Consider the following 25,368-nt stretch of genomic DNA (forward strand, 5'->3'; position numbering starts at 1 on the left):
TTATCTGTTTTTTAAGAGGTAATAATTCAAGCTAAGTATGAACTCTAAATTTGACAATAAAACTCTCAGGGTCAACATTTTCAGGGATCAAACCAACAGCTCCATTATTAAAACCTTAAGCCTCTTCCCAAAACCTATGTCACTCTTCAGTACTAGGAAAATTGTACAGAAAGCCCTTGGCAGGTACTTCTAATGAAGAAATCTCAACTGAACTGCATTTACTCTCAGCTTACAATAGGGTTGTTGTACAGAAGTTTAAAGGCTTTTCAGAGTTAAGCCTATTATTTTCTCTCTCTTTCTCTGCCCCCAGCTCCCTCCTGAACACTCCCCCACTGATCAATTGTCAAAGAAGACTCATGAATAATTTAACTTTTCTTTCCCCATCCACTTCTCTTAGGAAGCATCTTCAAGAAAAAAAACTGTATTTGAAATGTGAAGTTATTTCAGGAGGGTCTTTTGCAACATATTGCCACTTCTCAACAGTGAAACGGCAGCTATGAAGCAAAATCGCACTTTGCCATCTTTCTTTTTAAAGTTTGAAATTAAACATTCAACAGAACCAGTATAACTTACCTTTATTTTTTTTAAGCCATGCTTTAAGTGAAAAAATCTAAACCATACTGAGTTATAAGCACTTACTTCTCTCCCTTTTTGCTTTTGTTTTCACATTGTAAGCAAATACAATTTTCTGTATAATCTTCCAGTTTGAGAAGGACTGTGAACTTCACAAGAAATCAAGCTATAAGGTTCATAAACAAATGGAATGGAATATGAAACTAACCTGATGTTTGATTTGCCTTTCTGTGAGCTAATTTGTGATCTTCCTGTCTCCAACCGCTCTCCCCAAGAAGGCCAATGATTTTGGCTATTCCACAGTTACAACTGAAACTTGAACTACTTTGATGAAAATTCAAAACATGAATGGCGAGACCTTTAACTGGTCTGTTAAATAACCCTTAATTTGATAAGGATTCTCATCAAGAAATGCACATGCATGCACAAGCTCCTCATGGGCAGATGAACCTGCAGCTCATCTACACGCTTTACACAGTGCTCACAAAAACAATTACACTGGAATCAGCTGCACCAAAGAAGCCGTTTACCTGAAAAACTGCTATAATTCCAACTGCCTTTCTAGAGTCTTCTGTTGGTCTTTGCTGGTTAAGTCCACACAAATGATCAACGGCAACGTGAGTCCCATGTCCCCATTAGCAGTCCAGAGTGCCAATCTCCATGCTGGTCCTTCGCAGAGCTCGACGCACCATAGTCAACCTGGAAAAGACGAGAAATAAATAACACCGGCAGTGACCACGGCACAAGGGAGGGGTAAAATGGACAGGACCAGATTTCTAACGCTAATGACCAGTTTCCAGCAAGTCACTTTCACAGCTTGATCCAGCTCCACCTGTCTCAAAACTGCCTGCTTCTTCTCTAATGAAGGCTAGAGCCGGCTGTTCAAGTCATAACAGCTCCTACGCAAGAAGCTAAAATTAACAATTGCATTATGCACCGAAGATTACTCATTTCAATTCTAACCTTTTTTAGCGAATTCCAGCACTTTTCATTAAAAAAAAAAGCATATATACATATTTATATATAAGCTCATCTGTTTGCTTCAACAGAAATCAATGAGGGAATGAGGAGAAAAGATTTGCCTGCTTTTTAGCTATGACTTCTGCTTCAATTAAAACTTCAACAGTCAAGCACTATTGAAAGAATAGCTAGGTGGGTGCTTTTAGAAAGTGACCTGCTTTACCAGGGTAGTGAATTGAGATGTTCATTTAATAAGCTGAATAAAATTTGAAATTATCCAGAATGGAAGGAGGAAGAGGAGGAGAAGGAAGAAATCCTATTCCCTGAATAACATCTGCCAAAAGAAATTCTTCTGAAGTATTTTGTGAGGAGGAAAAATGAGATTTCCAGGTTATGGTTTGAGAAATAAACCTAAAGAAAGAGTTGCCTCAGCAATGCAACTTTTACTGTTCATCAGGATTGTGTTTGCCAGCTGAATAGCTCATTTAACAGAAAAATGATCATTTTAGGATGAGTTGGACTCATTTGCAGGCCATGGCCATGTGCTGAACTGTCTTGATACAACAGGCAGCTCTTCTCAAGACTTGCATGTGAGTCATGGTTTAACAGCCAGTGCAGACACACAAAACCAGCAAACAGAAAGCACATATTCTGCTGGGGAGGGGGGAGGAAGCCAATCAAGAATAACGGGAGATGACTTTCAGTTTTTTTGATTTTATCAGACTCCCAGTTTCTGCAGCACATTTTACATTGTGCACGGCTGCAATTGCCACACAGCACGTGTCAGCACACTGCAACTTGCCATGTGAAAAGAGCTGATATTGCTGCACCAGAAGTGGAGTTTAGCCTCTCACAATATTCCAGTCCTGCTCTCTCTGGGAGCTCTGGCACACAGAGGAGACCAGCAGGCAGCTGCAGCTCTGTAAACTATCACCGCCATCCTGCAAATTTATAAACACAACTATTTCTTTTCCTCCAACCATTTCATAATTTGTAGAGAGTAACAGAAAATAAGCATTCCCACTAGGTTTTTGGCATTTCTTGCAGGATATTTTTAGAAATTCTAGCTCATTAGAAACGTAGGCTCACAATGGGAGTGGAAGAACACCATGGAAAACTATGCCCAAGTACTCAAGCACACACCAATGTATCCCATGGAGCCAATACTCAGCAAGCAAAGAGTGAATAAACCACTGACTCAAAATCCTTTCCTCACACCCATCTTCCAATGACTGTTTCCCCCACACTTCCAAAAGAGAGATGGGGGAGGGGTTAGGAGAGGGAATCAACCAAAATCAATCACAAACCAAAAATCCCAAGGAAGTACAATGCATGGAGGTTTCACCTGGAAAGCAGCCATCCAGGAAATAGACTGCTGTAATCAAAACCCTCCAAAACCAACAGAGACACAGATATCTGTACCAAAATCAGAACACACACAAAATTTTTTTCAGAACTGCCCAGTGTGACCATTTGTTGGGAATTAACTATTCATAAGACAGACAAACAGAGCAAAACAAAAACGAGACAACAAACCAATCAACCAAAGGGTATCATATGCAGCAAGGGAACAGATCTGCCAAGACTTGGTCTTGTGCACAGATGCTCAATATCATCTTATCATGTTTTACCCAAGGCAAATTTCATTATAAAATGTGTTCCCCATATTGCTACATTTAAGATTTCTGAAGACAACATCATTTTTCCCTGGCAATGTACAAGACCACCACAGAATCTTAAATTAAAACAAAAAACCTGTACATAAATTTCCCCAAGAAAACACAAGCAAGTGGAAAATAATCTTACAATGTACAGCTACCTTCCTCAGACCCAGAAGAACAATGTCTGTTAGGATGATTTTTTTTAAAGAAATCCTTCATAATTATCTTCTGGGAAATGAAAAGAAGGCAAGAAGAAGTGAGACATATAGCAATCAATTCCAGCTCTTCACCTTCCCTGAATATACATTCCTCCTCCTTTATTAAGCAATTTAGAGGTGATGACTAATCATTTACATACTACAATACGTAAAATACACTTCTGGTTGTTTGGGTGGGCTTTCAGAGGGACTCAGGTTTCCATAAAATATTTCAAGGAGAGTATAAATAGCGAAAAGGAATCAGTCAGAAAATAGCCGTTAAAAGGGAGACATTTTTGTTGGAAGTGTGTCTCTGTTTCTTGTATGTTTCCAGGATATCTCGTTATTCAGCGATGAATCTACTTTTTACTATTGTCAGTGCTGCAACGACAGCACTGCTATGGAAAAACACACTGGATTATTCTCTTTCTTGCGCATCAACAGAAATGTCAGGGATGATTTGACTGTCAAAACCTCCAGTACCGAAGTGACGCAAAAGGCTGAACAAATGCACTTCTGTTTTTGATCCTCAGGTAGAAACCACAAAGCTTGTTGCTAGGCAAAAAACACCTTCTTGATATGCAAGGGAGCAAAATCTCATCGGGTGTTGGGATCTTAGCAGTCTACAGGAGCTTGCGGCAAAATTTCAGCCCCTAAATCCTTAAAGCAACTTGAGTATTGCACACAGCAATACAACAGAAAATACAGGGACCCACCATGCCACTTGTAGGTCCACTTTAATGGAAATATGATCTGTTTGTATAGAATTTATAAGCACCAGCTGCTCAGCATACACTGTGGGATGGCAATGATGAGAGGTTTTTTCTTAAATTCTTTTCCTTTTAACAGGATTTTCATTTTGGAAGCTGAAGGTACTACTGAGCTTGAACAACTACAGTCAGAGCTTGAAGAGAAAGGATGGAAGAAGGCGTGGATGGTCACATACATTCATACAACACATACCACGCAAATTCCAAGAAAAGTCTGTGGGAAGGAATACAATTAATTTAATGCAAGAGTTTAAAAACTATACCCAGAAGAACTGTCAAAAAAAAAAAAAAAAAATGGAACAGAAAAGCAAGCAAAGGTGTTAGAAAGCCCTAAGCAACGAGCACCTGAGAGCTCACCATCAACTGAAATTCAGGAGAGACATCTGACAAAACCCTCAGAGGCCTCTACAGGTGAGCAAGCCGCTTTTTTATTATGTATGAGGTGTTTTGATGGCCTCATAGTTATGCATGGTGAAGCAGGCATTTCAAGATCATTACACTCCCAGTATCACACATGTCCTCTCTCAGGGAGGAGATGAGCAGGCTTTAAGGCCAAAGAGCATACTCTTAACCACGAGCAGGCAGCAGCAGGCAGGACAGAACTCTGATAGAGTGAAATCCAAGGGCTTTTCTTCAAACAAACCTGCCAAGCATAGAGGTTAAAGTCATTCCAAAGCCTGAATACTGCCTGCTACTGAAAACTTGCTGACACTGGCCAGATCTGTGAGCCAAGATCCTTCTCATTCCATCATGATTCTCCATTCTCATGAATGGTTTGCAGGTATGACTCCACAGGCTGGCAGCACAGTTGTCAGTTTCCACTGTGTGATGCAAACCTCACCCATACGTATCAAGAGAGGTTTGACTCATTATTGCCAAACCACTCATCAGATTCCTGGAAGCTAATGGAAATGGTCTCTAGCATTATCTTAAGATTATCAGTAGGCACAACCCTCAATTGTGCCAGATTCTCGTGTCTTAAACAATAAAATTCATGTTATTTGACACTTAAATATTCTTGTTTCTACCATGAAAAAAATCAAATAAAATCTCAGGTTTCATAATGAAAACAAAAGCTTCAACTCTTTGGTGTCTTCAAAGAAAACATTCATGACATAAAATGTATTGTTTAAAAAAAAAAAATAAAAAAACCCAACAAAAATCTCAACAACAAAACCCCAAACAACACCTCCAGCAAACATAAAAAAGGCAAGTAAAATAAATCCTGCAGTTTTAGATCAAACACACTACTACCCAGTTGTCCATCTCCCAGTCTTTAGGACTAGTCCTAGTCTTTGCACCACTAGAATGTATGCTCCTTTTCACTGTTTTCCCACATTTCCCAAAGAAAAACACAAATGCACTTGGAAGTCAGTGCATTAGCATAGCAGGATAATAACCTATACCAGCTCTCATATCAAAATGCTTTAGTATGAAAAAAAAAGTCACCAAGCTTAAAGCTGTTAAATGCATGGAATCCGACAAGTTCACCAATTGTTAAAAGACTGAAGACTAAATCTTAAACAAATAATTTTGCATTGTTTTTAATTGAAGTGTTTGATGTTGTATTTTATTTCCCACCTCCTCCTCCTCACACTGTCCCCTCTTCATCATCACTAAAAAACTAAATAGTGCAATTGCCTACATTTTCTGCTCCTACATGCCACGGACCTTTGCAAATGAAAGGTTATTTAGACTCATTTACTGATGGCACTTTACCAGAGACTGTCAGCAGATGCTATTTTTTTCCCATGAGTTAAAAAAACATGAGCATCTGCATACAAGCAACAGTGCAGAGGCCCCTGACCCAGCTTAAACAGGCCAGAAATCAACCATCAGTGGCAGGGGCAGCCAAATTTTGACGAAAACAGGGCAGATTGAAACACACTGAACTAGATTTCAAATCCTATTCAAAAAGCAGTTGTCTCTGAAAAGAGGCAATTGGAAAATATGGAGCAGCCTCCCAGATGAAACATCTATCCTGGAATGGCACTGGCTCTCCTCCCAGTCTGCATGTGAAACCCAGTATTTACAAATAACAGCAAGGATTCTCAAGTTTAACAACCAAGGAAAAACCCCAGAAGCAAATCAACTTTTTGTGTCTTACACCTGATTCTTTTTTGTCAAAGAGATCCTCTTGCTACTAACAGATTGCCACCAATATTTTTCCACTTTAATCCCCTGTCAGACGACCTCATGTCAATGTCATCATCTTCAGACAAGTAATAATGATGCTCCCTCCAGCTTGTTATATTTCTGCAAAGCTAGAAGGTTTACTCAGAAAAATAAATATAGATGGCCTATAGGGAGACTCTGCTTTGTTTTAATACTTAAGATAAGGCTGGAAAAAAAACCAACTCTTTTATCTGTCAAAATGATCATTTGAAGTCTTCCAGGATCAGCATGAAAAGATAGGAGGCTGAGTGATCTAGCTCATAAATGTCAATCACACAACTTTTGTAGGAACTGAGTAACACCCAAACTTTTAACAAGCTAATCAGATGTACAAATCAGCACTCCTGGAATGAGTTGTTTGCTTTAGAACAGCCTTCAACACCACCTCATGCATTTCAAACACATATGCCAAATTTTCTCTCATTCCCCTACAAAACCTGACAAATTTCCCTAAAATCAAAGTCATTAAATTAACTGGTCTCACTGTTAGGTGGTGGAAAACAGCACAAGACTCATGAGTCCAAAGAGAGAGAAGTGAGGTTCCAAGCCATCCTCAATGCATGCACATCTCCTTGAAACACACAAAAGTAATTTTCCTTAAATCCTGTAATGAAAACAATAGCCACCGTGAGCAAATACACAATTCAAATGGAAAGAGGGAGCAAAACTCATCTTCCCAGATAATCAGGTCTATTTCTCAGCTGCTGAAGATAATTATATCACAAAGTCCTCTTTAGAGACCAATAGCTTTATTTTATGACTAGAGGATGTCCAGGGAGGATGCTTTAGTAATTTTGCTGTGAGGATGTTCAAGAATCTCACTGCTTTGCCAGGACATCATCTCCATTACCCCACTGTACACATCAAATACTTTACACATTTTTCTTACTGTGCCTGTAATTGCCCTCCAGTTTAATTAGCTTTCTTGATTTCACAATAGTTTTGTCTTTCTGTGGGAATTAACTGCATATCACCTCATCATTTGTTGTTAGGTTTAAAGAAGCCCATTCCTTTTAGTTGCCAGCTAAACGGGTCTGCATTGTTTCCATCACCATCCACCTCTAGTCTGTATTTTTTTTTTTTTTTTTGCCAATCAACAGTCTGGTTCATCATTTCCTCCCTTGTCACCAAGACTACACTCTGGACACGTGTTCCTCCACCCATCAACACATAGTGGTGAATGCACCAGAGGAGCTCTGTTTCCACAAAATCTAAAACCAGTTTAAGGACAATGAATAACACAAGGACATCCCAGAAGCAATCATTTCATATCATTTCAATATGAAACCCTGATCAACAGCACAGCCTAAATGAACCTGGGCTCCCTGCAGAGGGGTCTCAGCAGTGCTGAGGGCAAATCAGAGCTACTGTAAACAGCCAGAGTGTGGGAGCCACCACTGAATTGAACTGAATTGATGAGGCTACAGATACCCAGCACAAGCTCAGTGAGATAATTAAAGCTGCTGGTGTGATGTCACGACACACTTCTATGCATAATGAAATCTGGTGGAATATACAGTTTACACCAATTTTAATTTTTAAAGAATATATGCATATGTATGACTTTAACACAGAAGTTCTTGAAACATTTCTTTTTCTACAAGTCAAACCATCCCTACTCTTTCTTCTTTCAATGCCTTCTCTTTTCCATTTCAATCGGGTAGCTACAGATTATGACCATTTTGCTTTACACATAGAACTACAAGATCAACTTATTTCTTTCCTCAGCTCCTCCTAAAGCTTAAGGATTTTGCTAGAAGACCTAAGCACTGTGCCTCTGCATTTTGAGCATAGATGCCTTTGAAGAATTCAGTCTAAGCAGACTGCAGGTAATGAATGAGCAGCCAGCTAAGCCATCCTTCATCATTCACTAATAACCAAACAAAAAGCAGTTGAGTCAAAGGAGGGGAAAAAAGCCCACAATATTCCTAAACAAAAGAAACAAAACAATTTCGTACACTACTAGCACAGTATTTTAAAATATATACCAGTGAATAGATGGCCCATAAATTAAAAGCAATTGCTTTACATTTCTTCCAACATCACCAGGGGATGGAAGCATAAACTGATGAAAATACATCATGAACTGACCAAGTATCACTGAGTTTCACATGTGCTTGTCCTGATCTCTCTCTTTCCCAATTTATATAATAGCACCTATATTTCATCCTGCCATTTCTTGACAAATTAGGTGCATTTTCACTAGCACTAGCTTAATTGGCAAATCCTGAAAGAAAATAATTGCTAAGAGCAAAGCAGCATTACACTGATGAAACAGACCTGAGCTTAACAACTAGAATTGCCTTGGCACACAAACACTGACTGCAAAACAGCAAAAAGCTTTCATATAAGAATTGACAGAAAAAAAATTACTTTATTTTCCTCCAAAAGTCTCTTTTGATTACCAGAATTAAACATAGCAGCTAATCCTGTTTTCCTAAGGCCATTTTCTGAAACAAAACCAGCCTGCAGCTGAAGTAAAATTCTTCATTCCAGAAAAAAACCCCAACAAAACAAAAAACAATAAAGATTAAAAAACAAAATCAAAAAAACACCACCATACACTATGAGACAACCCTTCACATACTCTGCTGCTCAGAAAGGGCAATTATATTTTCCAAATTCAAAGACAACTCATATCAAGCTTGTTTCAATGCTAAGTTTTCTAAGCTCATATTCCAGCCAAGTCTCCTCTATCAAAACCCACAAAGGCTAGATAGATCCTTTGAGAGTTCCCCATACCAGATGGTTTTATACTTTTTAATATATAATTTTATTAGTTTTTCTTTATCAACAATGGAACAGTCCTAAAATTTCTTTGATTGTGTTTATCAGAAAATATACTGGCATAAAAATGCTCTGTTGATTATTACTTTTGTACAGTTTGTAGACTTGGGAGAGCAACACTGACTGACAACAGCTTACATGGACAAAGTCTTATCAAGTACACTCATTCTGCTACAAACTGCTCTTCTGTCTAAAATCTTGCAAGATTTGGACAAGATTTTCACAGTTTTCAATCAAGTCTGGAGATGGTCTGTTTTTAACTCGGACTCTCTAAAGAATGGTTCTTTTTTTAACATCAGATCCACATGCCTTTTTTCTCATTATTTGAATATTTCTCATTATTGGTTCTTCTTATTCTGAAGAAAAAGAAAACTAAGGCAGAGGCATTATTTTTTGGCTCTAATACTACAGAGAAACTATAAACAGATATAATAGATATAAAAAGCTGTAGGAAAATAAATTTTAATGTATTTAATATATATATATATATATACATTTGAATATAGGCTATTTGTACTTTATGAAAACACACAAATCCCATTTTGTTGGTTGCAATTTTGTCTGGTCTCAGGCAAAGCAGTTAAATAATAAATACAATAGATTACAAAAAGAAGCCTTAAGTATGCTATGGATTTTATTCAATACTCTGTTGCCATGGTTTCAAAAGGAAATTAAGAAAAATGCCAATTATAAGTATAAATTAGAAGTCAAAAGGCCTAATGATTAACTGCATGTTACAAAAGCCAATGAAAGCATTAGACATTTTTGCATAATGCTCCAAGCACTGGAGTGCCAAAGAACTTCAAGTTATGCTCACTTGTAGAAATAAAAGACAAATTGAGCTTTATAACTTTTGTCACTTCCCTTGTCATGGGAAAAAGAGATTAAAACCCATCCTAGAATATGTATGGTTATACACCACATTTCCTCCTTAGCAGCTTCAAGACAATGTGTTACACATTGCAATCATCTGCTGAACAAACAAAGGAAGACATTCAACTATGAAATACCAGCCAGGTATTTTCAATGTCACCCCCATGGCCAGCAAGAGGAAGAAATCCTCTTCAGAAATTGTTACAATAGTCAAGAGAAAAAAGGCAGGAGCTCAGGTTCACAGAACAGGCAATGCCAGTTCACAGATCTGCAGCTCTGGCTTCTGAAAAGATCTTGCCAGAAACCCTGTGGTTTCCACATTATGTTTGCCTTTTCCAGTGGGTAATTCCAGGCTCCCTGTGATATTATGAACAAAAGAAAAAGCAGAAAAAGTATTTCAATGCCTGATTGTGTTTTTCAGGAAAGAAATGATGATATATTTATGAGAGAGATAAGCAGTTTTGTAAAAAGCATAATTGGCTACTGCACATACACCCAGCCAGAAAGCTTCATGACACATGAACTAATAAAAGAGCAATGAATACCCAAAAGAAATCAAATATTTAAGCCAATGTCTCCAAGGAATATGTTCTATTAAATTTAAACTAGGAAAACTATATATATTTTATCCAAAAGGACATTAAAAAAACAATCAGAAAAACAGTGAGCTTTTCCAGTACTTTAAATCTTGTTATACAGATTGAAGCCTCCAGAAGTTCAAATATGATTTAAAAAAAACCTCCTATAATATCAAAAATTGTGTTTACCTGCAGTGAAACAATCTGTCTTACTTGGCACTAGAAACCAGTAACTACATCAATGATCTAAAAATACTGAGATTTAAATTACAGGAGAGAGGTGTGGGACCAAAGCTCTACAGCCTGCAATACATCTGATTTCCACTGCAGAATGGCCATATCATCACATTTTTTTCATTGCTGTGCTCAGTAACAGGGAAAACAAAAATATCATTATCAAGCACAACACCAAAATCACAGGGGAGAAGATATTGCATGAAACTGATGAAGAAAAATGTAGGTGGTAGGAATTTATTATGATATATATTAGAGACAGCTCTATGCTAAAAAATCTTTAAAGTAAAGATGCATTTCCAGGCTTGAGTTGCAGTCTGGCCCTTAAATGAGATTGTTAAATGGGACTTTCATTTTAAAGTTTTTTTGGGGAAACAAAGTTCATAATTCAAGAAGGTATCTCTAAGATTTCAGAATTTAATGAGTATTTTGAAACTTCAGTTGCCCTAATTTAGCTAAAATTTCATATTGGCTGTTATGGTGGAATTCAGCATAATCCAGTTACTCTCTTTTTTCCTCCTTTAAACATTTTGTAAAATTCACCTGTGAATTAAGGTTTTTTCACCTATGTACCCATATTTAGAGTCGAGGCTGACCTTGCCCTTCCAAGAACTGAAACCATCCTGTTGTGTAGAGCACAAAGTCTCTTTGGTTAATTAGTTCTTTGCATGTAACACTATGCCATTTGAGCCTCAGGATTTATTTTGGTACCTTCAAGATTTTCAAAGGCTGATGAAACATGACACAACCATGAGAAAGGGCAAGTCAATAACCACTTCTGTCACAGTAATCCCAGTTCTCCTCAGATCTGTGATCCTTCTTGCAAATCAACCTTCCTAAAGGAAAAAACAAAAAACTTTATCCTCTGCATCCTTTATTGTAACATGCCAAAGTGCAATGGCAAAGATTTATGACTTTTTCTTCTGATGATAAAACTTAGGTGCCTGAGAACTTTATGCAAAAGACAATATAAGTAATCTACTGTGTGCTTTGCTTAATTCATGACACACTCTACAGCAAAACAAATCTCCTTATCAAATACCAATTAAAATCCCTTATCTGCTGTAGAATTTGAGACACTGAGAGGAGGGAAAGAGAACTGCAGTTTCATCCAGAAAAATAAAGCAATTATACTATTCCAAAAACAGTCAGTTTGCTACAGTAAGTTTGGTAAGTAGTACAATATCTCAAAATCATAAAATTAGGACATCCAGTTTATAAGTATTACTTTAAATTAATAAATAAACAGAAGATCAAGCACATCCTCTCCTTCCCCCTCTGCCCCAAATCCCTAGGTAAATATGCTCTGTTTCAAAATGGGGTTAAAACACCCAGGGGCTTGCTATGTATAGGTGCTGACTATAAGTAAGCTCACCAATATTCCAAATTTTAGCAGATGCCATCAGAAGCAAGTGTAAATAACCACACCTTAGCAACTCTGCTAGAGAATCACTGAACTTTCAATAATGCATGACTTTAAAAAAATCCACATGATTGAGTGAAAATTTACAGTCCATTACAGAAATAGAAAAATCCCAGTCAAAAATATCAAAAACATTCATTACCATAAGAAATATCTTTTTTTGACTGAGTAATCACCTGACAGTATAAGTTATGGGCATATTGTAAAAAAAATTGAGAGGATTTGAAAAACTAATTTTACAACAAAATACATTTGATAATAACTTCAGCTGCCAGGTAGTTTAGCTATTTTCCAAAATAATTCAATTAAAATAGCTGTATGTTTGAGCAACCTTCTCTCTCTTCTCCTTAAAACCTCATATTTCAACTGTCAGCTGATTTTCAGTACACTGATCAGAATTAACTGGGCTGAAGTTTTTTCCTTTTGCTATTGCCTAGCCTTCTATGCTGCACAGGTGATTTTTCACTGCTCTCACAGATGAGCACTGGCTTTTATACACATGCACCATATACACATAATAATCTGACAAGTTTCATTTTCTTCCCCTGGAAATCCAAAAGAAAAGAAAACTAATAAATCTGTTGCATGCCTTAAAAATAAAGTATCTAGCAGTAAGTTCAGTTCTGGAATTTACTTTTAATTGGATTCATAGCTGTCTCCAGTCTGAGAAGCTGTGGGTACACTACAGGCTGTCTTCTAAATAGCAAAGTAACACCTTCAGAAAATATCCATTATTTAGGAAGGACCAAGCATAGGTCCATCAGCAACTCCTACAATTACCCATTCAGTCCAATATGTTAAAGGCTCAACAGCACCCAAAAAACTAGGCTGGATTCCAGTTGAGAAGTGGGGCACAAGAGCCCTGATCCTCAGAAGCTCCTGCATGCATGGAGACCTGAACCAACCTCAAGCCTGTGATCTCATTGTTACATCTAAGGGATACTTCTTGCATCAGACAAAAATGAAATGGATAAACCCCCAATGAATAGCAATATTTCTCTCTTCTTTCTACCCCTCTTCTGAATCTTGGTTCTCCTAAAAGAGCTTCCGAGTTAGACAGCCAGCTCATAGAAAACAAATGCACAAGTTAGTACCTCTATGCTAGTACAGGACCATAAAAATAGTTGGGTTTATCAACAGTAAACCCCACCTTGACCTATAAACAAGGAGTCTTGAAGCTGTGCGAGTCAGAGCTACTCACACAGCACACTTTCCAACACCAATTCAAGATTGTCAGCAGCTGCAAAGATAACACCTCTCAAGCCACATAAAGCTGTAACTATTTTTAAAGTATTTCAGATAGCACCGTGCTTCTAAGGTTTAATTTGCCATTTTAACTAGAATTAAAAAATTAAATAGATTGCATCCTGTTTGAGGAGGGAAATACTTTTTAAACTGCGTTTATCCAGAATCCTCCACATTTTTACAGGAGCTGCCTGGGGCTACCATGATACAGGAAGCAAATCCACCAAAACGAGACAAGAATGTGGTAAGGATATTTAGGGAGAAAGCCCAGTCTTGACTAAAAACATAAAATACCTATCATGATTCTGTTCATCAGAATATAGGATAGAGAATAACACCAAATATAAGGACATTTAAACATTCATAAACCTCCAAGGACAGCTGGAAACCAAATATCACAGACCCTTCCCGAAATTCGAGTTTCTTATCATAATAGGATAAAACCAAACAGAATTTCTGCACATGAACTCCAATTATAGCAAGTTAAACAAAATCATTGTAAATGCAATACCCAACTGTCAGTTATAAATGATCCTGCTGCTCCATACAAATTCCTCTTGGTTTAAATGGAGGTCATAAGAGGAGGAGGATGGTGGAACACCTGAAGAATAACAGTAATGTTGACACTGAAAATGAATCTATCTTCTTGAACTAAGAAATAACCAAACTCTCTCAAGGCCAGTATCAGATCAGCCTTCCTGGTCCTGCAAGTTACATATGAAGCCTTCACTGTCTGAAAGCTAAAACATTCAAACGTTAGAATCAAATCAAACAGGTTAAAGGAAGGATGACTCTGAAAGCAGACTAAAGGGAGTCCCAGCGCTAGTGAACAGAGCAAGACTTGCTGTGCTGCCACAGCAGCTTGCAGAGGTTAGCTTCAGCAACCACTGAGAGTTCACTTCTCCTCAGGTCAGGGCTTCAGTAACATTCCTGATACCTACGCGGTGCAGCCGAAAAGTTAACTGCACAGCAGTACAAAACCAAGGGCTTGCTAGATTACAAAATGGCGTGACACGAGTCAGCAGAATACAAATGCAATTTAAGTATCCCTTTAGTTGTCTGTAAGCCAAGGAAGTAATATTTCAACCTGTTTTTCTAAAACATTCATCCAAGATAATTTAAAAGACTGTACTGAGATGTGATGTGGCTGTAATGGAACTCACTGTTTAGCCTTCTCATTTCACTGCATAATGTAATTTATTTCTCCTTGTAACAGTTTTCATTAAATAAAGAAGGAGGACTGATTGCTATGCATTTTTCACAGGGATATCAGGGTGGCATTCATGAGCTGGTTTTTATCACCAGTGGACACAGAAAAAAAAATTTCACGCAAAAGGAAAAAAAAAAAAAAAGAAACATTAATGCTAAATTTCAAAAGATATTTTAAAAACACAGAAGTCAAGATTTTCAAAGTGATGGCTCCCACAGCATACATAATGTGTCATAAGAAATATTCCATATTCTATGTTTTATGCAATTTAGCCTAGTTATTATGGTTGTGGGAACCATAAGCAGCCATCCTGACAATTTCATTCTCAACTGCAATGTTGCACTAAGGGAGTTTTGGTACTTAATTTCCCTGTTTGTTTCAAAAATGAGGAAGGAAATGAAAAGGAGGAAAAAGATACAAGGAAATAGCACAAGAAAAAGGAGGAAGAACATTGTAATTTCTTTGTGTTCTAATTATACAAGTCTGTGGTGAATTTGGTACTTAAAAAGAGCTGAGAGCATGGAGTATTAGGAAAACCAGTGCTTACACTAATCCACTTTCAACATAGCCTGCAGGCAAATCTGTTATCCCTGGAATGCATTACCCTGCTATCACAGGCAGTGACACCAACACCATTAGATCCCCTTTTTGCACCCCCTGTTACGAGTGCAGCCAGCCAAGAAAAGGAATGTGTCTCTTGGCCATATGAAGGACCTTATACTTCCCATTAACAGCCACCAGATCTTCTCTAGCTGGAAGGAAATTCTCCAGTCTACAACAATATGATCTCCCAAAAAAATACCAAGTGGCAGTGGGGTCTGAAGATGGACAAGTCCTGTGCACGGCCAGGAGCTGGGCTCAATGATCCTTGTGGGTCCCTTCTAACTCAGCTTATTCTGTGATTCTGGGAAATTCAGTACAAAGGGAAGCAATGCTCCCTCTTTCTTTATCCCCAGGAGAGAGATAAGAGCTCTCTGGCCTAACCCACCTTCCTAAAACATACAAAACCAATTATCTTATAATTCTTGCAACATTTGCGGCTGTGTGTTATTTTTTCAGCTTGCATGTTTATTACTTCCCCATTCCATCTTCTCAAAATAGGCAAAGCCTGAGAAACTACACAACAATTAAACCAGCAGGACTAGACCAACCCTTTTAAATACCACTACAGCCCTGTGTACTAATCATTGTAACTTCCAGCTTTAGAGGTCGTTCTCATAAAAAAAGCAAGCAAATCCCCAAAAACCCCACTCTGCCCACACACTTGTTGTTTAAAGAGCATTGTATTTACATATTTAATTTTATCTCCTAACCCTGAGTTTCTCACCCATTTAAAGACAGAGCAATTATTAAAAAGCAAAAAACTCTTGCCACTGGACAAGTCTTTCTTTGCTTGTTTTCTCCTGCAAAAGTATCCAAATACACTATTGCTCCTGAAAATTCAAATTTCAAAGCCACAAGAGGATAAATAGAACTCTGATTTTTTTTTTTTAGAAGTGTACTTAAAGAACAAGAAATAGAGAGGGAGTTTACTGCTTTTTCATTTTTTCCTTAATCTGGCTTTTTTCAATCCTTATCTGAACCATTACCACCTTAAACTCAGACAAATTTTATCCAGCTTCTAGTCTGATGAGATACAGAAGAATAAAAGAATCGGAGACTGTTTACATTTGTATGCGACTGTAGCCAAAGACAGGTGCAAAGGCTGCCAACTGTAATTGCTCACATATTACCTTATGCCTAATGTTAATTTTTTTATTCCACCAAAGGCTAGAATTTGAAAGATTAATGGTCTTCTAAATGGTATTATCTGACAGAACTGCCCAAATTTCAAGTGCTAGGTTCAACAAAGGGTCTCGTTTCTTGGAAATATTCATTCTGGGAAACATTAAGACCTCACTAAATCAAAATACCAAGGCACTGACAAAATTTAAAAGATACTGAGATAAACAAGCAGCCTCCAGCATTCATACTGGTGGCTTGACAACTCAGAATGGAACAATAGGGCAGGACTTGAGTGCCAGCTGAATGAAACCTGCTCCAGTCATCCTACTCTTCCGAAACCACCATCTCCCTGAAATATACTCCTTTGACTAATAAAACTTCTAGAAAAGCAACATGTCCCAAAGTATTTCTACCTAACCGAAAATATTTACAGAATCAAGCTTCATTCACTGCCAGAGGCTTGTCACCAATTCTAAAAAGAATCAAAGGAAGAATAGCTAGAGCAGAAGAAAGTCAATGATGGATCTTTTCATCAATGGCCTTAAAACCAACAGTGAAAGAGAAGCCCAATACTTGTAAATATTCTGTCTGCTGTGTGCAAAACTGCTCTACACTCCTTCAAGTTGCTGAGAGCAGAAGGTCACAGTGAAAATTTCTATGCGTAATCAGGACTGGCCATCTCGTCTACCCAAAAATCTTACATCTCTCATGTTCTAGTCACAATCAGAGCATGACAAGAATATTACTTTTTTGAAGGCTCTGGCAAACAGATATTTTCATACTTAGAACAGCCTAAGAAATGAAGTATGTTGACATTCCAGTCCATTGCACATGCACATACAGGACACATTAGTTTGCTATTTGTACGGCTGCCTAAAGACAGTCATGATATGGAAAACTAGGAGTATTGACAAGAATACTGTGAAGTATTAAAAGCACAAACCAGGAAGGAAAACACAAAGTAAAACAGGCATTTGAAAGGCATTCTTAATCCTGTAACTTTCTGAAAAATCAATGAACTATGTTAAGGTTTATCAATATCATAACAAAGGTATTGATATCCTAATAACTGTATGTGGCAATACTTTCTCATGCACAGTTCGGAAGAATATCACTTACCTTCTTGAAACAATAAAACCCTGAAAATACCAAGACATGTCTCACATGCTCTGTTTGGCTGCATGAATGTGGATCTCTGCCTCTATTTCTCAATTTGCCTCCCACCTATGCCTGTTCAGTGTAAAGGATCCTTTTTTCAGTGTGTGGGACTAAGAAGGGAAGACTTGAATCCTGCTGCAAAGTCTAAGCACAACTGCAAAATATAACCCTTATGGATATTTCATAAGGGAGGCTAGAATAAGTATTTTAAAACTATTTGCAACACTTGTTTTCCTCCTCAAGAGGCTTTTCAGCATAAAAAACTTTTGGAGCATGAAGTCAAAGAGCAGGGATAATTAAGACAGTCAGTTCCCCTGTTTTTGGCAAGTACGACCACTAGCACTGTAACAACTAATAGGCTAATCCCTGGAAAATGACAATGCACTTGGCTGTCCAAAGAGCACTGCATGCCATTGGTAAAAAACAAGCTGCTAGAAGACCTCCTCCTGAGGATATTCTTTCCCTTCCATTCATTATCAACATGCCTCACCATTATCCTCTGACCTGTAAAAAATATTTCCCAAGTGTTTAACTTCTAGATAGTCACTTTTTTAGGGATCGCCAAGGGTTCAAATGCAATAGGAGAAACTTGCTTCAATTTCAGGGCAAGTAATTTCCTTGGTATGCGAACATTTAGTATCTTGCAACAATTGATTCAAATATCAGACTGCACCGACTCCTTGCCACAGCAGAATTACCAGTATTCCAGCTGAAGCTGTGATTGGCAAAGCTAGGGACGCACCCCTCCCGCTCCAAGTGCTGTGTGGCTGCGGGCTGTAATTCCACCCATGTATTACACACATTGTTTCAGGGGCCTCGAGATCAGCTTACCTCCTTCTAGTCTGAAAATGCTCTGCCTTCCTCTACTGAAATCAAAGGTCTTCTCATTTCAATACAAACACTGAAGATTTTGCATGAGTGACCTGATAAAACTAACCAAAATAAGACAAAGCATTTTAACAACTTTTTTGAATTATCTCAAAGTAAAAATGTCCACATAATTTTCCTTTACGCCTACTTCTTCAGCTTTTATAATCCCCTATGAAAGAGGCTTGTTGGCTTCATATGGCAAATAGATGTATCAGTCCAAGCACATGAACCAGTACAAGAACAAATTTCATAAACTTAGTTGGAATCTCTGGCAATTCACAATAGGGAGGGAAAAAAAATTATATAGTAATACAGACCTTGAGGTCTGAAGGGATAATTTAAGTACATTAAATTTATTTCTGTTTCAAGAGACACAACATAAAACTTCTTTCAATGGTCTTTAGTTCTTCTGCCAAGCACTTCTCTGAGCATGTTCCAAACTCAAAATTACCTCCCAGGAGAGTATCTCAGGTTGGAGCTTTCTTCCATTGTTTCTGGGTTTGCTCCTATATTATAGATTATAGATTCCAGATGTGAACTGGGAATGGTAAAAAAAACTTACAACCACCACATTTTTGTTTTTTTGGTCCTTTAGAAGATTCTATAGGAACTGAAGGGAATTAATTAGTTTTTCATCTATACAGTCTTGGGGAAGCCTGATCCCAAAGATGTACCATAAAACTTACAGATCTCTTTCTCTCCCAAAATGTGGACACTTTTAACTGTACCAGCTTTGCGAAATCACAGAATGTTTACAACAGAACCTGATGGGGCCCTTCTTTTTAAATGAAAAATGGTATTTCAACACTCATTTTTTGGGGGGTTGTTTTTTTCAGTAAACACCTACCAATAATACATGTGTGCAACTAGTGCGTACACATATTTTTTTAAGAAATAGAAATGCTATTAGTTTACTTGGTTAAATTTAACCTAATCATTTTTATGGCTTCCTTTTCTCTGCACTCTATTTTACTACTTGTGACCACAAAGAATGCAAAAATTTAATTGCAGGAAAGTATGGCTAAGCTTACTTGTGTAAACATACTTGTGTATCTATAAAAGAAACCTGAGTATGAGTAAAACAAGGTAAAACAACTTTTATTTTTTCTTAGACTGCAGTGGCATCTATTTCCACATGGTTTTGTGGAAGCTAAGGTCAGCTGAGAATCAGCCTACTGGGGTAAATGGGTAGTGACATCCTCTGAGCACTGACAACACATGTAATTCAACACTTAAACATTCACAGCTGTTTTAACAGATCAGACTGATTTTTTTTTTTGCAGTGTGAAGTCTCAAAGAAACACTTGTGCTGACTGCTAGTGACACACACTGAAGAGTGTTTGTGCTTCTGACACACTGTATGTATAAATTTACTGAATGCAGGTTTACTTTCAATTGTTCAGACAATGAATGTATGTTCTTGTCAGACATTCAGAAATCCAAAACAATAGTCTGTAGCTCAATCTATACCATAGTAGGAAAAAATTGTCTTTCAGCTCTTCTGGCTGATGTAAAAGATTTTCTCAGGAATTCTTCCCTCTCAAAGAGCAAAGTAATGGTAAATACATTAATGTATTACTGCTGCCATAGGCTTATTTTACTTAAAAAATCTTTGAAATTCATGCTTCTGGTCAATTTGTTTTTTCAAAATTCAAAATGCATTACACATTTTCCACAACATAAGGAACTACTAAAGATGTGAACAAAGAAACCTGTATATCCAGAAAGCTGCTCTTGTGCAGAGAGGAAAGACATAACAGGTATAGGGATGCTCCCTGGTTCATAAAGGTATGAGAAATGGGTAATCACATGATATCAAAAGTATCAGAAAATTCAAAGGGACTCAGGAACAGATAAACAGGGCATTACTGAAAACAAGAAAGAGAAAGACTGGCTGGAGCTAGCTGCAGCTAGAAGAAACCAAAAAGTTTCCAGTAGTAAAAGAAAATTTGGAGATCAGAGAAGCACAGTGCTCCAGGGGAACTGGAAAAGAAAAAGGACAACTGAAGTTTCAAATTAAACCATTCTTTTATGCTGAGCACAAAATTGGAAAAAAAAAAAAAAATCAACACACTTGTCCCAGCCATTCATCCAAGGCTGGTACCTCCTTGGACAGGCAGGCAAATGGAATGCAAATTCTGGCACAAAGGAGAGTACCTCTTGTACAGGTACTCCTCAAAATGAACCTAGAGCAGTGCTGAGAAAGATTGTAAAAAAGCCTGAAACTTACAGTGTGGAGCAGTTATAGAAAAACCAGTTATAGCAGTTACAGAAAAATCTTAGTAAGGAGAAAGCAAAATTAAATCTCTATCTAAAATTAAGTGATTTAAGCAAAAGCTATGTGTGCATGTAAAACTGGTTGTTTCAGTCACACACTTCAGTGATGTCCAGGCAACACCCAAGAGTGAAACTGTGATGCCATAGTGGAAGCCAGTGGAAGGCTGAAAAGCAAAAGCCAGGACCTTTCACATACACAGGGCCCAGCAAACCAGACAACACCTGGTTTTAAGTCACTTCTGTATTCCAGCCTCCTGAAAAACCCTGTCAAGTGAAAAATAATAGCTTCTAATACAAAGTAATAATCTCAAAATAAAAGTTACAAAGTCCACACACAGATGCAGAAGGCAATTAAATTCTTATACATGCCTACACAATCATTACAATATGCATTTTCATGATATTCTGAAAAGGCTGTTGCAAAAAATATTTACAGTCCAAAAATAAAACAGATAAAGACTCCAATTTCAATACTGATTTTAGAATCACAGCTGTATCAGAAGAGCTAGTTGTTTATAAAGATTGAAGAGAACTTATCACAGAGGATTATTGCTTAATAAAAGGGGGTGACCTATTATACATGCTACACAAATTTTTTAAAAAAGGCACTAGAGAGGGATTCACATGCCTAGAAAAAAAAACAGGTCGTGTCCACTTCGTAACATTTTCAAAAACTTCCCCCTCAAAATGTTTTGCCTATTGAACTTTCACCTGCAAAATAAAAAGCTGCCTACATAGGTGACAGATGTTTGCAATACTTAAATCCGGTGGTTTTGGATGTGCTCTAATTACTTGCACTTATCATCAGGTCTAAACAATGGTGGGTATTGTTTTTCTGGGTTTTTTTATTTTAAATCTATCCTGGCTAGAACCAACCCTAAATATATAATAAATATTAACACATGTTTCTAGACTTGAAATATGAAATCAATCAGTTGAAAGAAATAAAGAAATCTCTTAATTCTTTCAAATTCTGTCTCTTAAATTTTCACATGGTTGAGACTTTATTTTTCAAATTATCTTTATTTACACCTGTTTAAATTCTTCAACATTATCACCTGCTGAAAGAGAAACATGCTATCACATTATTTGTCTGGAAGAAGAAAGAACCAGTAAGTAAAGTCTGTAATATCCAACAGTGACAGCAGAGTGTAACTGCAGCCAAAGGAAAGCAAGGGTCTTCAAATTTGCTAAAGATTCCAGGGCTGCACACAAATAACTGTGACTTAGCTAACTTATGAAGGTGTCATGACTTGATTGTGTATGCCAATATAAGCCCAACAGAGGCAAAGTGAATATTCCTATTGCATCTATTTATAATAAAAGGCTTCTAAAATGCCATAATCTCTAATTAATGGGGGGAAAAAAAAGATCCAAGGGAAAGTAAGTACAAAAAGTCAGTTTTTCCTTCCAGGTGAGGACACTGAGGAATGCAGAGGCTAAATAAATAATGAAGTTGGTCAAAATAAGAGCTAGATGGGCAACCAGCACCCCCTTTCCCAGATACATGGCCATCATACTCCAGCACTTTGCATTCTCCACTGCTCCCTTTGTAACAGACACTACTGTGGCAGGCAGTGAATGCTTGCTTGTACATGCAAATGAGCCACCAACAAAACTGAAGCGTATTTTAAAAAATGATTTTGCCTGTATACATAAAGATGCAGGGCACGTAATAAGAAACCTTGGGCATCAGCATTTTTAACAAGAGTCATAACAACCAGGAAAAACTTTCTATGCTTCTTTCATATTGACCTCCTGAAGCATATTAGAATTAGAATGCAGCCTCTAGAGGAAAGTGTTTCAGGAACTACTAATACAAGACAGTAGGTAGGAAAGTGAAAGAGCAATGAAAGACAAATGCTTTTATTTATGCAAAACTCTGCCTATAGGATCCATTTTGTTATAAGTCTAACTAGACTGAGACAGCACTTACAAGCCTTTTATAATGATGGCTCAGACTCACTACCTCCTTAAGAGAAATGAATTAAGAAATAAGCAGCATGCAAGCCTGCATCATAAAATTGGCCATAAAGATGGGGAAAACCAGGTAACCACACCAGCATCTAAACAGTAAACTGATGGCATTTTAGTTTTTTACAGCAAATGCAGTATTGAAAGTGGACTGCTATTTTTCACGTTTCTTCTACTAGCCTGATTAGCAGCGGCTACATGCCTGAAACCATCTCTTCATGGCTCCTCACAAGCAGGAGTAATTCCCTGGGGTACCTTGAGGACCTCAGCCACAGCCCCACTGTGTTATGGGATATCAGTGGGGACATTATGGGGTTTCAATGCATGCTGAACATGCCAATCAGGAAGGGCAAGCAGTTCAATTTCCCCCCAAGCCTGCTTTCCTTACCCAACTTAGAATTCACTCCAAGTGCTTTCCAAAGCCTTGCTGGGACTACTCATTCACAACGTGGGTTTTATCTTCACTGCCTAATACATATACAGCTGCCAGCACACTGTACAGACATATTTTGGGTCAGTGCAGTTAAAGGTTGGACAGCTTAGTTTTCATTGAGCACTGCAAATGGTGACAAAAGTGTATCTTTTGTTAAAAAGCAGTTCCTTTTGTACTGTTTTCTTCCTCTATTTGCTTCCCAAATTCATCTTCCTTACAAAGTTTCACACTGATGAGAAATGGCAAGCTGCCTATTCTCCTTCCAGAGGGACGGACATTCATGCTTTCTAAAGCTGAACTTGAGGAAGGGAAATTCAGTGCTGGATTGCTGGACTAAGTTTGGAAGACTGGAAGAAAACAAAGCAAAAACAAAAATAAACTCAAAAAACCCCCCAAAAAAACCCCAAACAAAAAAAAACCAAAACCACCAAACCCTTGAACAAAGGGAATTTTCATTGTTCTCACATCTTTCTGCAACTTACTGTCTCATGGCAGACCACTCTCCTCTTGGAAAAGCTTCATGCTTCTCACTCACAACCCCCCCATATATCTGCTTTTACTACTGGAAAATGTATTTTTGGAGAAAGCTGCTGGGTTTTCTGACGACATTATTATGCTATAGAACTTGTCAACTTATATTATCTGCAGCACTTGAATTTGTAGCTATTCCCACTATTAGAAAGGCCTCTTTTAATGACATAAAGATTATTAAAAGCCTTCAGTGAAAAAGAATAACCTTAAATTATCCAAATAACCTCAGAAAGGCATTTGGAAGTACTGAAAATCTGCCCCTTCCTGAAATAAAACCCAACAAAACCCCACCAAACATGTCATAGTATTTCACTGACACTACCACAAAATACTTCAAAAGGCAGCAGTCCCATTTCTCCACTTGGAACTCAGTGAACACATCCTCTCTTGGCAGACCAATTTATAAAAGGGTCTCCTTTTGCTTCTTGAAATAAACAGGCATTTTATGACCACCACACCCATCACCTACAGCCAGCCCATGCAGGGCTGAGAGGAACAGGTCTCCACTGCCCCCCGATCCCTCCCAGCCCATTTCCACATGCACACACTTCACAGCCAGGCATCAGCAGCAGCCCAGTGTCATCCTCCTCATCTTAAGCTTGAGAATTTACTTGTTGTTTTTTCCCATTTCTTGCTTTTACAGAAATGCCAGGAAAAAAAATAAGTTTTCAGCAATAAAGTTTTTCTTCATTGACACTAGTGAGCACAAGAGTGGGGGTGGTCAAGACTGCATCTTGCATCTGCAGTCATTCTACTGGGCTAAAGGACAAATTTTAAACACAATTAACATTACTTTTCTAGCACCTTTCCATACCATGTATCAGGAGTTCACCCACATCAATATCTGAATTTAGCAGAAAGATGAAAACAAATGTTATGCCTCTCTGTCTTCCAAATCCAATCCTGTTGTTTCCTATCCACTGCACTGGAAGGGCAGTTGAGCAGCAGACTGATAATGCAGTCATTTGGGGAAAATTCCAACTTAGTTTGCTCAGTAATACAAATGCTAAATCTTGAACTTTTGAGCCCACAAAATATGGAGATGCACATTTTGGAAGAATTTTCTGCCATACCTGCTTCCTGCTACAGAAACAGGATCCTGCTGCATATTTGACTGAGTTGCATCAATAGGGTTATATGGGCTAATAATTTCATGCATTTATTTACAAGGATTAAGATTATAGAATCAAGGTAATAAAAACAAGAGTCAAAATTAAACCTAAGCTATGTGAAAAAAAGAAGTCCCTCTCACTGCATTCCAAGTCTGTGGTACTACAGCCATTTACACTCAAGCTTTTAAAAAATCACAAATCTCCTTGGCAAACAACTGAATTCAAGAACTAAATTACCACCAAGGACACTGAGGAAAGTATTATTTGTGGAATAAACAGCTTATTAACATGACATCCCTCTAAAAAAGTAGAATGATTCCACACAACAAAATTTTGTGCTTGAAAGCTAAGAAATTTCTTCAACTCATGCTACTTGAGAGATAACCGAGTTGACTGTCCACCAGTCTGGAAATTAACCCATTAAAAGAAATAAAAAATCAGTTCATAACTACTATGCCTCATCTGTTCAGACTGCTGCCATCATTTCTTTATTAGGTTTCATTTCAGAATGTTACTTGCATAATAAACTGACAGAGTACAGTGAACAATTAGTGATCTAGGCACTAATGGCAATCAGATTACTGAAAAACAAATAACTGAAT

The 25,368-nt window shown here is 37.7% G+C and overlaps 1 protein-coding gene across 18 annotated transcripts in view; it reads right to left on the minus strand.

The window, feature by feature from the left end:
• The window catches only part of ARPP21 (cAMP regulated phosphoprotein 21), a 145,775-nt gene that overhangs the window by 103,512 nt on the left and 16,895 nt on the right, over positions 1 to 25,368 (minus strand). For 15 of the 18 annotated variants that reach the window (XM_058819961.1, XM_058820025.1, XM_058819994.1 and 12 more), the window contains one exon: positions 1,104 to 1,272. The gene's annotated coding sequence lies outside the window, so the exon portion shown is untranslated. Of the gene's footprint in view, positions 1 to 1,103; positions 1,273 to 1,363; positions 1,433 to 3,339; positions 3,477 to 25,368 lie in introns of those variants that run through there. The other 3 variants (XM_058819986.1, XM_058819953.1, XM_058820002.1) reach the window with 3 other exon arrangements.

This window comes from Ammospiza caudacuta, chromosome 1 (assembly GCF_027887145.1).
Source record: "Ammospiza caudacuta isolate bAmmCau1 chromosome 1, bAmmCau1.pri, whole genome shotgun sequence".
Classification (NCBI taxonomy): domain Eukaryota; kingdom Metazoa; phylum Chordata; class Aves; order Passeriformes; family Passerellidae; genus Ammospiza; species Ammospiza caudacuta.